Source organism: Mastigoproctus giganteus, chromosome 11 (assembly GCF_048544385.1).
Source record: "Mastigoproctus giganteus isolate SK-2022 chromosome 11, ASM4854438v1, whole genome shotgun sequence".
NCBI classification, from domain to species: Eukaryota; Metazoa; Arthropoda; class Arachnida; order Uropygi; family Thelyphonidae; genus Mastigoproctus; species Mastigoproctus giganteus.
In genome coordinates this window covers 142075117-142091470 of record NC_143585.1, presented here as the reverse complement: position 1 = coordinate 142091470, position 16354 = coordinate 142075117, and the positions used below count along the sequence as shown (strand labels likewise).

The window sequence follows — 16354 nt, the reverse complement described above, 5'->3', positions numbered from 1 at the left end:
TTGTGCATGTTTTTACCCTGATATTCCTTCCCAGAGACTGCTTAATTTGAAATATTTTTCACAGAGATACCTTATTTCAATAATTAACAGCTTTTTGGCTAAAATTACCAACAGTCCAGTCTAAATCTCTTACCTCACCTTAGCATTAGCATTTGTAGAGGCATATGATGCAAGAAAGCAAGCTTATTCAGCATCAGCCAAAAAAAAAACAAAAAACACACCACTCCCATTTCACCCCTCCGTTCGTTCGAAATACCTGTCCAGTTGAGCCTTAAATTTGTTTAGGTTATCAACTTCAACAACAAATGATGGAAGTCGGTTCCACCAACCAACCACCCGCTGGCCAAAGGCAAATTTCCGCACATCTATCCGACATCCGTCCTTCCTCAATTTGAATTTATGCCCTCTGAGGTGATTATTCTGAGCAAGAGGAAGAATCCCATTGGCATTGAGCATGCTCAAACCATTCAAAGCCTTATACACCTCTATCAGATCACCTCGCCGGTGCCTAGTCTCCAGACTCTGTAATTTGCAAAACTTAAGCCTTTCTTCGTAAGAGCAACCCTTTGTTCCATTCACTAATCTTGTTGCCCTTCTCTGTACCCGTTCCAGCAGCTCTACATCCTTCTTGAAATGAGGCTTCCAGATCTGTATACAGTACTCAAGATGTGGCCTAACCATTGCCTTATACAAGGGAATAATCACCTCCTTATCTCTGCTAGAAAAATTCCTGTATATCATTGACAAGACACCATGAGCTACTCTTGCAGCTCGTCTGCACTGCTCAGAGAACTTCATATCTGCCTGCACAATTACCCCCAGGTCCTTTTCATTCTCCACCAGTGTCAGTGTAGTACCGCAGAGTTGATACATTGCTCTGGGGTTACTGTTTCCCATATGTAGTACTTTACATTTGTCAATGTTAAACTTCATTTGCCACCTCTCAGCCCATCTGTTCAACCTTTCCAGATCCTGTTGCAGCAGCATAGCGTCAGTAGTGTCCTTAACAACCCTGCCAACCTTTGTATCATCTGCAAACTTGGACATTAAACTTGATATACCATCATCAATATCATTCATAAACACCGAAAACAACAACGGACCCAACACTGAACCCTGAGGAACTCCACTAATAACATTAGTCCACGTTGAGCAGTGCCCATTGATTACCACTCTCTGTCTTCTGCCACTCAACCATCCCCTTATCCATAGCAGCAATTTGCCTCCAATGCCACACTGCTCCAATTTGTGCAGCAGTCTTCCATGTGCAACAGTATCAAAAGCCTTTCTAAGATCCAAATATATAATATCAAAGTTATTCCCTGCATCCAGTTCTTTTGTGACTACATCATAGTATCCAATCAGATTGGTCAGGCAAGACCTGCCCTTAACAAAACCATGCTGCGTCTGAGCTATAACTGAATTCTTGTCTAGATGATCCTGCAGTGCTTCTTTAACCAGTGCCTCCATTAATTTTCCTGGAACAGAAGTTAAACTAACAGGTCTATAATTACTTGTGTCAGCCTTTGATCCTCCTTTGTGAATTGGGGTTACATTTGCACACCTCCAGTCTATGGGTACCTCCCCTGAGTCCAAGGAAGCTCTCATAATTATGGATAGGGGTTTGCTTACTTCCTTTGCTGCCTCCTTTAATATAACTGGATAGATCCCATCCACCCCAGGTGCCTTTTTTATGTTTATCCTCAACAATCTCTCCTCCACTTTCCTCTCAGTTATTACAAAATCATATAAAAATCACCTTTCTCTTCTTGGAGGCAATTTGAACTTATGGCTTCTATATTCTGGAATCTATTATGACAGAGAAAATTTCACCTTTGATCATTTCATTATCCCCTCTCATTTTACTAACCTTATAGACCTCCAGTCTAAAAGGTGCCCAGAGGCAGATTATCAAGTCAGGTGTAAGTTTCTGAGTTCTGTAGCCTATATTCAAAGTCTTTCCTTGTGTGGAAGCTGTTTTGTTTCACCAAACAGGTTGTCATTCTTTGGAACCTTTCAAGTAGCTTGATCTTTTTGTTTTTGGTATGGTTTGTATATTTGGATGCAGTATTCAAAGTGTGGTCTTACCTTATATAGTGTGATTATGACCCACCCCTACCCTCTCTATAAGCAAATGTTCAACAGATCATTGATTTGATGCCATAGAACTGAACAGTGAATTTCCGAACGTCTAAAAATTCATACGAAAATGCGAGGGATTTCGCCATCTAGTAACTTACAAGAAAAGCTCACCTATATGCACTGCTTGTAGAACTTCATATCCAGTCACATTGTAACTCCAAATCCCTTTGATTTTAATTTACCTGTTTTTAATTTGACCCCACTAAGTGTATACTTAGTTATTTTGGCTTGCTACTCCCTAGACCTTCTATTTTAACACATTAAAACATTGCTGCCACTTTTCTGAACATCCTTGAAGCCCTATCCAGTCATCCTGCAGGAATGCTGCTTTGTGCTGATCATTAACCACTTTCCCAATCTTCGCATAATCTGCAAATTTTTACATCATGCTCTCTGTCCCTTCATTACTGTTGTTTGTGAAAATCATAAAGAATAATAGTCCCAGAACTAATCCTTGCTTGACCCACACTTCTGACATTAGATCAATATGAAGAGAAAGCATTAATCACAAACCTCTCCCTCTTGTACTGCAGAAACCCTGTGAGCTTAGAATCTTATTTGTGATTTGAGTATGTTGCTGCTTATACTATAACCTGTAATGTGGAACAGTCAGATACTTTGCTAAAATTGAAATAAACAATATTTGAATTTTTTCTTGTGTCCAGCTTATGAGTATCTGTGTCAGATTAGCTAGCCAGGTTAATTTGACCTGGTTAGCCATTTTTATTAGAAACTTGGTTTTTCCCTTAGCAAACCATGTTGTACAACCTTCAGATTTACCTCCATGATTTTCCCTAACACTGAAGTGACACTGACTGTTCTGTATTATTCACTTCCCTCCTAGAACTGTCTTTATGTGTAAAAGCACTTCCCTCTTAGAAGTGCCTTTATGTATTGTGAGGATACATTGGCACTTCTTCAATCCAAACGAAACTCTCGCAGTCCATGTGTTGGACAAAGAGGTGAATGATTATCCCATTGCATAAAGCAGTGATCAGGTCACATCTTGAATACTGCATTCATATTTTGGAAACCCATTTTAGAAATGAAGTAGATCTGTTGGAAAGGGTGTAGAGAAGCCACAGAGATAGTACTTGATTGTTGGAATAAACTTTCATCTAGTACAGGGGTGGGCAACTTTTTTCGTCAGCGAGCCGAATGAAATTTTCGCATCATGATGCGGGCCGAATGAAAATTTCGCATCATGATGCGGGCCGGAATAGATTGAACAATTTAATAAAAAAAATCAGAACCTAAAAAATGTTATATTACTTGAATTACCAAATTATTAATGTATTTTAAAAAAAAAATATCTGAATGTCCAATTATCATTGAAAATGCGGCATTCGGCATCAATTTTTCTTTGTTTTTTAATTGGCTCATTTTATGGGCTATAAATTATATTAAATTAAAAATTGTAATAATTAGAAAAAAAAGGCATAAAACATAAAATATCTCGCACCAATATTATTTTTTTCAATAAGAAGTCAAACCCAAAGGAACTTCGTTCGATCGATGCTACAATAATAATTAGGAAATAACTCTTTGACGCTGCGTAGAATCACTTGGTTACTGTTGTACTGGCCGTGATTCCCGATTGAACCGAATTAAGCCGAACGTTTACGGCGAGTGTAGTCAGGTATGGATTTTCTATATTTATGCATTTACCGAGGGGCCGGATTCAACATCGTCGCGGGCCGGATGTGGCCTGCGGGCTGACTGTTGCCCACCCCTGATCTAGTATGTGTAGGCAGGAAATTTGAAAAAATTTAAACAAGTATTGAACAAATTATTAAGAATGGGCATACAAAAGAATTGAGCCAAAGGGTTTTTTCATTTTTTTATGCTGTGTAAGCTTTCTTTCTTGTATCAGTTTGTTAATACTGATAGGTGTAAACCCATAACTCAGAAATCATTTTCCTTAGAAAATAGCTTAATAAGGTGCATTAGCTTTTGATTCAGACAATTTTATTTTTTATAACGTTGGGGTTCTTCAAATTATAAAAGTACAAACAAACTTTATGGTATAATATAATTATGGGGAACACTGAATGAGCTGTGACAAACTCTTACAACATACACGCCATTTGTTAGTTTTCTATGCATTGTGTTACAACTTAAGCAATTTTTGCTATTGCAAATTAGATTTTATTGTCAAGAAAAGGATGTGGCATGATTTGGCATCCATATTTTTAATAATTTACTCTAAATTGAACACGATAATATAGCTGTTTCCTCCCTCTCAGAGATAAATATTTACTTTTAACACTTAAAGTAATTTTCATAGCCATTCATTTCCCCTTTACTTTGAATAACTGAATTTTTTAACACAACATCCCATACACACATGCACTTTTCCCTGTAGTGATCAGCCAATACTTTTGCAAACCACTTCAGTAACTGATTTTCCTTTGAGAGGTTTCTGCAGTATTTGGATTATAGAGTCTTTTTTGCTAGTTTTTGTTATGAAGTGAGTGTTTTTTTTTTTTTTTCTGTAATTCATTCTTTACTAATCTGTTTTCTTTTGGGTTTGGGGGCTCACAATTACAACTGCAGTTTATATGATCCCATGATATAATGAGAGAATTTATAAAAGTTGTACTGCATATATGATAACATGTAAAGACTCCTACTTGGATTAGGAACATTGTGTATTGTAACAGTTTGTTTACAGTTTAAAATTTAACAAGAGGTATTCTTTCTGGAAGCTTACTCCCAAGAAAGAATGCCTTTCCTTAAAAGATATGGGTTGATGATACGTGATGAGTGAAAGAGGGATATGGGTTGAAGGTTTCCATCTTATTTTGTGCATGGTTTACATTGATAATGGAAATATATTGTGAAAACAGCCAGACAGACCATATAATTTATCTGTCCCACCTGATGGTGCAGTACAGTGAATAGCTTCCCTCATTATTAGCAGTAACACAGGGGACTGTTGTAATGGGCCACTGGTACTGCATAGTATTATTAGTTGAGTTGCACACTTTGGAAAATTAAAGTAGAACCACCTCCATGGTTTGTAATGCATAAAAAGGAAAGGCAAATCAATCATTTTGTTTTATGGATAAGGCAACTGCTGAATTATATATTTTGTGAAAAAGGCAGATGTGTTATTGTTGGTATCTAATATGCATTTTGATGATGCCATTGATTTTAATACTAGTGATGACTTCATTTACTAATGATGATGACTAATGTCATATAGTGAAACAAAAGGTGTACAGAGGCGTACGTGCCACACAGTCAATGAACTATGTGAAACCTACTCCTGTTCTATAAAGACCAGAAGATAATGCTGTTTTTTCTGACTTCTTAAGAATTTCTGGGATCAGTGCACAACTCATCTCTTGGGAAAATAATCAAAATGATCCAGTTGTTTGTAGCACATTCCAGCAAGACATTGGAATGAATTTGAAGCTGAATAAAAGAACTCTCAGCCCATGCTTGCTAAACTACATGTGGTCTGTAGCTACCAAGCTGTCTTATTTGAAATCAGAACCATAGATATATATCCACGACTATTATTTAAATCATTTGGGTAGTTACAAATGGCACACTCTCCACTGTAGCCCAGTGGAGGATGTGCCATTTGCCACAACAAGTATTTCAGAAATCAGTGTTCCACTGCTGTAAATATTTTAAAATTATGTAAGTCACATGCATCTGATTAGTGAAAATTGTTTAGCTTATATTAGGGAAGTGCAGATGAGGAACTAATATCTCAGACAGTTTTTAAATTCTATGCAGTGGGATCAACTGATGATGTTACCAACTTTGAATTCTAAATGGTAAGATTTCAGGGACTTAATCTTGGAGGCTACTAGGATTTTCATACCAACTAAGAAATACTGTTCAAGGTTCAGGCCTAAATGGATGTCGGATGAATTAATGAGGTTCGTGGCAGAGAAGAAAAATGCATGGGATGCATATAAATTATCAGGCGACACAGAAGCTTATGGCAGATATAAGCTAGTCTGTAATCAAGTCACCAAGGAGGTTAGGCAGACAAAGGCAGATCAAGAGAAATCTTTGGCAAAGGACGCAAAGGAAAACAGCAAAGAGTTCTTTACTTATGTAAAGTGTAGAAGGAAGAGGATGAATCAGATTGGTCCACTTAACATAGATGGTTCGACTAGTGATGATCCTGCTCAAGTAGCTGATAGACTGAATGAGTGTTTTGCATCTACATTCACACATGAGGAGTTATTCAAGGAGGGGAATGCCAGAAGTTTATCAAACTCTAACAGGGAGCTAAGTGATTTTGTAATAACTGAGAGTGAAGTGAAGGAGAAATTTTTGAAGTTAAACATAAAAAAGGCACCTGGGGCAGATGGAATCTATCCAGTTATCTTAAGGAGGCGGCAAAGGAAATAAGCAAACCCTTAGTCATAATTATGAGAGCCATCATTGGACTCAGGGGAGATCTATACAGACTGTAGATGTGTAAATGTCTCTCCAATTCAGAAAAGTTGAACAAAGGGTGAAAAGTAATTACAGACATGTTAGATTAACTTCTTTTCCAAGGAAAATAATGGAGTCACTAGTTAAAGAGATGATACAGGATCACCTAGGCAAGACAGCAGTAATAGCTCAGACACAGCATAGGTTTGTTAAGGGGAAGTCTTGTCTAACCAATTTGATTGGATACTACAGTGTGGGAACTGGATGCAAAAAATAATTTTGGTATTATATACTTGGATTTCAGGAAAGGTTTGGAAATTGTTGCACATGGAAAACAGCTATATAAATTGGTGCAGTATGGCATTAAGGGCAAGTTACTGCAATGGATAAAGTGATGGTTGAGTGGGAGATGGCAGAGAGTGGTAATAAATGGACACTGCTCTACGTGGACTAATGCTATTAGTGGAATCCCCAGGGTTCGGTGCTGGGCCCATTGTTGTTTGTGTATTTATCAGTGATATCAATGAAGGTATATCAGGCTTAATGTCCAAGTTTGCAGATGATACAAAGATTGGCAGGGTTGTTAATGACAGTAAAGACAGTATGCTACTGCAACAGGATCTAGAAAAGTTAGGCAGATGGACTGAGAAGTGGCAGCTGAAGGTTAACATTGACAACAGCAAAGTACTCCATATGGATAGCAGTAACCCAAGAGACACATACCAACTGTGTGGTACTACATCCAGCGAGGTGGAGAATGCAAAAGACTTGGGGATAATTGCGCAGTTAGATATGAAGTTCTCTGAGCAGTGCAGATGGACTCGAGCAACTTCATGGAGTTTTGTCAATGATATACAGGATGATTCACTACCAGTGCGACAAACTTGCTGGAGGTGTAGGAGGGCACAAAGACGAATCAGAATCACATAGCATTGCAGTGTCCGAAATACGGGAGGTCGCGTGAACAGCGATCCCGCTGGAAGTCAGCATTTGCGAACCGGTTCCTGAGGCAGTAGGATGGACGAGTATTCAAACGTAGAACTGGCTGGCATGCACCTTGCATATGGAGCTGCGGACTGTAATGGACGTGCCGCTCTGTGCTTGTACCAGGAACGTTTTTAGCACAGACGTGCTCCTCATCATACAATTTTTGCATGTGTGCACAGAAGGTTATGTGAGACCGGTTGTTTCACGAGAGGTACCATGAATCGAGAGCGAACGACGAGGACGCCAGACAATGAGGAGAATGTCCTACTTCTTGCAGAAGGCAATCTGAGTATGAGTACTCGACCAATAGGCCAATGATTGGGTATTTCCCAATCCACTGTATAGAGGATACTGTCAACAAACCAAATGAGTTCATACCATTTGCAACGTGTCCAATCATTGAAGCCTGCGGATTATCCACTCCGGAGGACTTTTGCTACTTGGTTTCTTCAACAGAAACGGTTCGCAAATGCTGACTTCCAGTGGGATAGCTATTCACGCGACCTCCCGTTCAACGTCCTCTACCGCATGATGAAGGCATTTCGGACCTTGCAATGCTATATGATTCCGATTCGTCTTTGTGCCCCCTACACCTCCTGCAAGTTTGTCACACTGGTAGTGAATCACCCTGTATAGGAATTTTGCTAGTGGAGACAAGGAGGTGATTATCCCTTTGTATAAAGCAATGGTCAGGCTCCACCTTCAGTACTGTATACAGGTCAGAAGGCCTTATAGTAGGTAGGATGTAGAGTTGCTAGAACGAGTACAGAGATGGGCAATATGATTGGTGAGAGGAACAAAGGGGTGTGCTTATGAAGAAAGGCTTAAGTTCTGCAAGTTGCAGCATCTGGAGATTCAGCACCTGCGAGGTGATCTGATCTGATCGAGGTGTGTAAGGCCTTGAATAGTTTGAGCAGGCTGAATGCTGACGGGATACCTCTGTTTGCTCAGATTGAGAGCCTGAGGGGACATAGATTCAAATTGAGTAAAGGCAGTTGTAGAATCGATGTGGGGAAGGTTGCCTTTAGCCAGCGGGTAGTTGATTCTTGGAACAGACTTCCATCTGTTGTTGTGGAAGTTGATAGCTTAAATAAATTTAAGGCTGAATTAGACAAACATTTGGAGTGACCAGATGGGTGAATTGGGAAGGGTTTTTTTTTTTCTTTTTTCTGGATGATGATACTGTATAAGCTTGCTTTCTTGCATCATATATCTCAACTAATGCTAATATGATGTGTTTATGTTGCTGTATGTTTTGGTTAGTAATCATAGATATTGCTCTATGGTACAATTATTATTTTGTTAGAAATATTTTATTTTATTTTGTTAATAATTTTATTTTGTTAGAAAGCATATTTATGTCTGAAACCTTTAGTGATAATAAATTAATATTTATAAATTCATTAATTTATAATAAATTAATATTAATATACCAAAATGTAAATGGTATAGCTAGAAAAAATCTTACGTAAGTGACCGACATCAAAGTAATTTTTGTATGTGTTGTATAGTATTAAAACTATTTTCTTTTTTAAAATTTTTTTTTATCATAAATTGGTAGTAGAGTAGGTCACCTGAAATCTCGTAGAATTGGCTAAGAATCTGAGTTAAGTAACCTAGACAACAGAGCTCCTGTAATGTAGCATAACTTAGATAATAATATGCCATACTTATATATAATTTAGATATATTTCATCCTTACTTTCAGAAATTCACTTAGGGAGACTTTAAGGACTCCCTAAGTGAATTGTTGTAGGTAAGGAAATATTCACTTACGGAGTCCTTAGGGAATTAGTGGCCAAGACTGTTCTTGGCCACTAATTCCTTCACCTTCATTTATTATTATTAGCTACATGGTGCAAGAAAGCCTGAGGCTTATACTGCACCAGCCAAAAAAAAAAAAAAAAAAAAATCCCCAGGTTATCCTGAGACAGACAGAAAAGTAGAAGGGAATCCCTAAGAAAGAGAAGAATGATGATATCCAGCCTGGGACCCTAGGTGTGCTAAGCCCATACTCACCAGATGTGAGCCCCTGTTTGTTGCTACATTTTTGGACTGTTGATGGCATTGTCCATAATGAATACACACCAGAAGGGACAAATGATTAATAAAGAGCTCTATGTTGAAGTTCTGACACACCTTTGTGATTTAGCTTAAAGAAAAACACCAGAAAAGTAGAATTCCAAATACTGGTTGCTTCACAGTGAGAATTATCACAGTGAAGAAGTGAATGTAGCAGTGCGCATAGTATTAGGGTCCTTAATACTGTGCATAGTATTAATACATATGGCACAGATGTGGTTTCCCACTTCTACACCATATGTACGCTGTGAAGAAATACAGAACACTGTAAATGCCAGAAAGTGTTGTGTGTTGATGACTTTGTATTCTGTTGTGTGTCCTGGCATTTGGCCGCAGGTCCCCGGTGGGACTCCACGTTGCAGTGAAATGCAGCAGTGAATTATAATTCACTGCTGCATTGCTACTTAAGCAAAGTTATTTGGCCAAATGTGTAATTGCTCAAGCCAACAACTTGTATTCACCAGATATAACCTAATGCAACTTTTTTGTTAACTAAACAACAACAACACACAAAAAAAAAACAACTGCAAGGCATCAATTTGATGACAAACAAGCAGTAAAGAATGATACTATGGCTCTGATTTTGGTGATTTTTAAAATCAGCTCCTAGAGCTACTTCCAAGAGTAGGAAAATTGTCCTAAGTGTCCTTAGAAGGATCGTATTTTGAAGAACATTAAGTTGCCTGCCCCACGAGTTTGCTTATTTTCACTGTACTATAGCAATCTAGGTACCTTTTGGATGGCACCTCCGTAGCCAGGTGGGAAGGAGCAGCAGTGCATAGAACACGCTTCTTGATTAGACCGGGGTTCGAGCCTGTCACCACCAAATATGGAGGATGCAGAAAGGTCAGGGAATGATCATCGTATATTCCCGGAGCAGTATGGCCTTAGTTGCTAATGCTCCTAAAAACCAAATAACAAACAAACAACAACCACCTTTTGGACAGACTTTGTATGCAGGAAGAAAACAGCGACACTTGTGGTCCTCTGATTAGTTGAGAAATTAGAGAGAGCTATCTACTATTACCTGCAGCATGCCTGGAGAGAAAATTAGTTACCCAATTGTTGAAAGCAAAAGGCAAAGCATAAAATGTGAGATTGTTTTAGGAGTTTCCAAACACGATCAAAAGCTTTAGAAATGTCAAGAACAACTGCTTTGATTTTTCCATCAGATTTGTCCAAAAATGAGTAACAAAGGATATTACCAGCAGATTGACACTGATGGAATCCATAATGGTAATCATTTATCAGATGGAAGTTGAGGTGGTATAAGAGTTGACAGCTGATGGATTTTTCTATTAGTTTTTAAAGACTTGTGATAAATGCAATAATAAATTAATGAAGTGGGATTTGTCCTCCTTTCCAAAATTGGCTGTTTGTGAGCAAATTTCTGTGCGGAAGGCAAAACAAGTGGATTTAAAGAGGATTAAATGGTGACAAACATGAGTAAACTTTGTAGCACGGCTTTTAAGAACAAGTGGCGGCTAAGGTAAAGAAAGCCAACACGAGAACCACAGCAAACTTCATGAAACTTACTGGACAAACTTTTTTTTCCGCTACTGCAGTTTCTCCTTGCATTCTCGGTAAACAGATGCTGCGTGTTATCGGTAGTGGCAGTTTTTTTTTTTTTTTTTTTATCGTATGATGTGAGCAATACACGAAGGAACCAGTTTTTTCCTGCTTCCTTCGTGTATCGTGGCCATAAGGTCCAACCGGATAGTGCGGCACCATCATGATATCCAAGCCCGAGGCAGGATTCGAACTCGTGACCTTTGGGTTGCCAGGCAGGCACTTTACCCACCCGGCTAGTCCGGTCAGCGGTAGTGACAGTAGAAGTCAATAATGAAGTATTAATTAGTTTTTTCTCATTATTAAAAGCCGGTAATTTATGGGATTAAAGAGTGGGCTGAAATTTACTTATTGGTACACCCTCCAGACTGCCTCAGTCTTAGGGTGTTTGTCCCACCCTTCTGCTGTTTTTAATTAGGAAAACGACTTCTACTGCCACTACCGATAACACGCATTGTCTATAGAAGTTTTCCTATTTTAAAGCAGCTGGGAGGGGGGATAAACACTAAGACTGAGGCAGTCTGGAGGGTGTATCTGTAAGTAAATTTCAGCTGTGAAGGCATTACACTCATGAACTCCAATAATCTGCTTTTAATAATGAGAAAAAACTAATCAGTACATTGTTATCAACTGCTACTGCCACTGCCAATAACATGCACCATCTGTTTACTGAGAATCCAGGGAGAAACTGTGGTAGTGGGAAACGAGTTTGTCCAGTAAGTTTCCAAAGTTTGCTGCAGTTCTCGTGTTGGCTTTCATTACCTTCACCCAAGTGGCTAAAATGGGACCTTTTCTGTAAAGTTTTGTTTCTTGGGAACAGATAGATGCAGCCAAATTAGAGATTGAAGAGAAAATTCTAAAGGATTTGTTTTTCCATCAAAAAAATAGCCTCACTAATAATGAAGTGTACAAGCCATTGCCTTTTCAAAAATGTACCACCCACTCATCTCTTCAACATTCCATAACTGTTGAAGAGATAAGTTAAATGTAACAAATGATAACTATTGCTGCAAATTTTCCTCAGTTTAACTAGAAATCCAGGTTAGTGAACTCTTCTGTAAATTTTCCGTTAGTCATAATAAAGTTGTACATATTACGTTAAATTACCACAGTAATTTAATTTGATATTGTGAGATGTATAACAATACAAGCACCAGTCAATTAGTTTTGTGCAGCTGTCAAATTTCTTATAGCACAAGTAGTGTAAATTGTGTTTATAAAGAATTTTGTTTCTTGAACTTTAGGGAATGTATACTGACAAATAGGGAATATGCTAAAAAATTCATTGTTGTCATTTTATTTGTTGCAGGCTGTGGGGAACAAACAGGAAACTGGAACATAGCTGGCATACAAATGGAATTGACCAAGGAGAGGACCAGAGAGTATTTATGAAATTTCCTCTTGAAATCTGCTGGTCTTCAAAAGGTGTGTTTATGTGCTCCGGATAGAATTACATTGATGTCATAGGTGAATCCAGTGTGCAAAATGAACTACTGTCTGGAAGGCCTCAATATGTGACAATTGACAGAATTATAAAAAAAAAAAAAATCCAACAACTGTTTCAAGAAAATTGAAGATTGATTGTGATGGGATTGCAACAGTTGTTGGTTAATGCCAAATGGTGCCAATCTTCAGAACTCAGGCTCAAAATTTGATGGAGTCAAGGCAAAATTAAACAAATGACCATTGTTGCTTACACTTCTTCAGGTATTCTTTGCAGTCATCAGGTTCTATCTGATTGGTCAGAGAATATTGTGTTATTTCTAAGGAAATTTTTAGAACTTTCACTGGAAAGAAGCATCCAAACTGGTTAAAGCAAAGTCTCTTATAAACACTGCATTACAATGCATCCTGTCACATAGCCTGTTTGGTGATACAGTTATGCAGGAATAATCTTAGATTTTATCTACAATACATCTTTTGGTTCCCTTAGATTTTGATTTGTTTCTACAGTTGAGAACATACAACAACAATGTTGCATAAATACTTGCTATGAAAGGAGTGCTTGATTACATTAGCCTTCCTCAACAATGGAAAGCTGTTATTGACAAGCAGAAGGTTTTTAACTGTGCTTTGTTCATATTTAATGAACTATATAATTTATGAACATCTTTGCTGAATTTACTGATTGCACTTGCAGACAAAGAAATAAAATACATGCTCTGGCAGCTGTCTTGATTGTTGATAGCAAACTGACTATGCTATGGCCATTTGTGGAACTTTCTAGCCATGCCCCTTATTTACAAGAAATAAAGATGAATATGCAAAATCAAAGAAATGCTAAATATTTGTATACTGGTAATGGGTTGAATAAAATCACTGCATTAACTTATGTTTTTGTCTGATTGTTGTTCTAAAAATGTCTATAAATTTTTGTATTTATATAGGGATATATTTTTTAAATGGGGAAAATCTTAAAACCATTAGTATCAAATACAGTTTGAAATGTAAACACTGATTGCATAACAAATTCTGCTACTCATAATTATATATACAAATAATTTTAATTATTTCACCGTACATTGTCAGCAATGTAAAAATTTTTGTTTGATAACTGATGACATTATTGAATGTGATACCTTTTATCTTTAAAATACTTATGGTTATTACTTACCAAGGGTGAAACTAATAATGAGAAATAGAAATACTCATATTATTATACATTATTCATATGTTTGCATACAAAGAAAATTAGACATTTTTATATCATATTTGTACTAACACTATGAATATGATATTTTATTTATAGTGAATACAGTGAGATATCAATTGTCAGAACTTGTTGGCAAATAACTAATTCAGTAAATAATTTTTCTTTTTAGAATATTCTTGTTCATGCTATTGAATGCAATTTTGTAAACCAAAGCTTCTCTTCCTGTACATGACATTTTACTAAATGTCAGCAGATATTCTCCTTATGCCAAAAGTAAGTTAGGTATAATTTAGCTGAAAATTGCAACATGACTTACTGTACAGTATTTCAAAATTAATGGACTACAAATAATATGATGTCTCATTATAGATAGATATCAATTAATGAATATAATTGATTAATTAGTGTGAAAAAATCTATATAAGAAAATTATATGTTGGTGATTGTGCCAAAAATTTTAATGTTGTGATATGAAAATCACCTGTGTAAAACCAATCAAATAAGGAAAGTGAAAAAAAAACAAAAAAAAAAAAAGTTAAAGCATTTACTTTTATTTCTGTGTTTCTGTTTCTGCATACTAAAATATTTTTATGATAAATGTTGATATATTCTCTTCAAGAGAGAGTATATATTACGAAGAATATATGAACTGGGCCAGTGTCTTGCAAAGAATGATATATTACAAACTGGGAACTTACCCTCTCCCATTCCTTTTTTCCATAGTCTTCACACTGACAGTTAATGATTGATTGTATGCACTCTTCTAAGCTTAGAGAAAATATAATCAATTTATCAATATCATCCAAAGGAATAGTCATTAGGAATGTCGTTTTCAGTATAAACAAGCAGATGGTCAGATGTCCAGTTATTAATGTGTATAATCTTTATTTACCTTTTCTTTTTTCTTAAAAATTAGGAATTTTAAGAATACTATGCATAAATTTTTATTTCAGGGACATTCCTTAGACTTCGATTGTAGACTGCAATCAATTAAAGAAGAACAGTCCTTTGCAGTATATTCCATTTATTTCTACAAAGTATTTGTATACTTTGTAGAAGAATAAGAGAAATTTTACCTCAATATGATATGTAGAACACTTCCGTATGATATGCTCCAGATATTAAAACGAATAAAAGATTAACACAAAATTATTTCAATAAAAAATCAGTTGAAAATAATTAAAAGATTTTTACATAAATTCTTAAAGTACTTTTTCAATTAAATTTTTAATTAATTTTTGAATTGACTTTTTACTGTAATCATTTTGTGTTAATCTCTTATTTGTTTTAATTTCTGGAGAGTATCATACGGAAGTGTTCTACATATCATATTAGAGTAAATTTCTCTTATTCTACAAATATTGATATCAATGTAGAGTGTATTTGAGCTTCACAGCTCTGTTATACAGGGTGTTTCAAAGGTGATGGTCAATAATTTAAAGGTGAACTGTACAGGCTACAATATGCAAAAAAAAAAAAAAACCTAGTAAACATGGGTCCTTAAGTGTATAGTTTTCGAGATATTGCACATTTCTAATCAATTTATCTATATCATTTGATATCATATACTTGGATTTCAGGAAAGCTTTTGATGCTGTTGCACATGGAAGACTGCTGAACAGTTTGGAGAGGTATGGCATTAAGGGTAAGTTGCTACAATGGATAAAGGGATGATTAGCATTAGTAGAGGCATACAATGCAAGAAAGAAAGCTTATGCAGCATCAGCCAACAAAAAAAAAAAAAACTGCTCCGATTTCACCCCTCTGTTTGTTCCAAATACCTGTCCAAGTCAGCCTTAAATTTATTTAGACTATCAACTTCCACAACAAAAGATAGCATTCTATTCCACCAATCAACTACCAACTGGCTAAAGGCAAACTTCCAAACATCTCTCCTACAACAGTCTTTCCTCAATTTGAATTTATGCCCTCTCAGGCGATTATTCTGAACAAGAGTCCTATTAGCATTCAGCATGCTCAAACCATTCAAGGCTTTATACACCTCAATCAGATCGCCTTGCAGGTGCCAAGTCTCCAAGCACTGTAACTTAAGCCTTTCTTCGTAAAAGCAACCCTTTGTTCCATTCACTAATCTCGTTGCCCTTCTCTGTACTCATTCCAACAGCTCTACATCCTTCTTAAAATGAGGCCTCCAGACCTGTATACAGAACCCAAGGTGTGGCCTGACCATTGCGTTATTGACAAGATACCATGAGCTACTCTTGCAGACAGTCTGCACTGCTCAGAAAACTTGATATCTGCCTGCACAATTACCCCCAGGTCCTTCTAATTCTCTACCACTGTCAGTGTAGTACACAGAGTTGATATATTACTCTGGGGTTACTGCTTCCCATATGTAGTACTTTATGTTTGTCAATGTTAAACTTCATTTGCCACCTCTGAGCCCATCTGCTCAACCTTTCCAGATCCTGTTGCAGCAGCATAGTGTCAGTAGTGTCCTTAACAACCCTGCCAACTTTTGTATCATCTGCAAACTTGTACATTTAAGCTTGATAT

The 16354-nt window shown here is 36.8% G+C and overlaps 1 protein-coding gene across 4 annotated transcripts in view; it reads left to right on the top strand.

Moving 5' to 3' along the window:
• Nucleotides 1-16354, top strand: part of LOC150078483 (SPRY domain-containing protein 3-like) — a 179016-nt gene that overhangs the window by 45131 nt on the left and 117531 nt on the right. For all 4 annotated transcript variants that reach the window (XM_090385550.1, XM_090385552.1, XM_090385551.1 and 1 more), the window contains exon 2: nt 14007-14110. The gene's annotated coding sequence lies outside the window, so the exon portion shown is untranslated. The remainder of the gene's footprint in view (nt 1-14006; nt 14111-16354) is intronic.